The sequence below is a fragment of the Pteropus vampyrus genome, unplaced genomic scaffold (assembly GCF_000151845.1).
Source record: "Pteropus vampyrus isolate Shadow unplaced genomic scaffold, Pvam_2.0 Scaffold320, whole genome shotgun sequence".
Lineage (NCBI taxonomy): Eukaryota > Metazoa > Chordata > Mammalia > Chiroptera > Pteropodidae > Pteropus > Pteropus vampyrus.
The window spans coordinates 14,941-15,882 of NW_011889101.1; the positions used below are offsets into that span (position 1 = coordinate 14,941).

A 942-nucleotide genomic window follows, 5' to 3' on the forward strand; every position below is an offset into this window, starting at 1 on the left:
CGAGGCTCTGCACAATCACTACACCCAGAAATCCAGCTCCCACACTCCGGGTAAATGAGCGACGCGCCCGGCACCCCAGCGAGGCCTCCCCCTTCCTGTGTACATACCCCCCGGGCACCCGGCATGAAATAAAGCACCCAGCACTGCCCTGGGACCCCGCGACGCTGTCATGGTTCTTTCCGAGGCAGAGCTCAGGCTGGCATCTGAGGCGGGCTGTCACCACTTGGGGGGCGCCCAGACCCGGTGGGTCTGTGCCACCGCCCGGAAAGGGGCAGGGGCTTTGTGAACGGAGGGCCGCTCCTCCGCACCCTCCCCCGGCCAGCAGCTCCTCCAGGCTGGCAGTGCGAACAGGGGACAGGAGAAGCCCCTCGGGATATGAGCTCCCAGGTTCCCACTCTGTACAAGCCCACTCTGTGGGACAGTGTGTCCTTGTCTCCTGGGTACCCCACGCGCTGGGACCCTCAAGGGCTCCATGTGGTGGCTCTGTGCCCACGCAGGAGGTGTGCCTGGCCCATGGTGTGGGGACAGGCCCTCCTGATCTGAGGTCAGGCCTCTCGCCCTCCCTCAGGCAAGGTGGCTCTGCCTGGCCTTGTCCTGTCTGGGACCAGGCCTAGCCACTCATGCGGACACTCCCCCTCGCACTCTAAAGGGACAGAGGATGGCAGCCCTGAGGACCCAGGGGAGGGACTGTCCAGATGCCCACATGGACAATGACCCCAGACCCATAAAAAACAAAACAGTTCCCCCTGAGCAGCACCCGCTCACCTGGCCACCTTCACACAGGCACACACCTTCACACACATGCACACACACGACTTACACTCAGGGCCATCACACCAGGCACACTGCCCAGGCCCAGACCACAGCACAGAGCAGGCCCCGTGAACCCCTACGTGGTTGCCGGGCTGGCCCCAGCCCCTCCAACGCAGCGGGGGCCATGCA

The 942-nt window shown here is 64.6% G+C and overlaps 1 gene segment (V, D, J or C); it reads left to right on the forward strand.

Annotated features, from left to right (window-relative positions):
* The window catches only part of LOC105303871, a 6,495-nt gene extending 6,333 nt beyond the window's left edge, over positions 1-162 (forward strand). Inside the window, exon 6 of the C gene segment in view lies at positions 75-162.
* Positions 163-942: the final 780 nt, after the last annotated feature.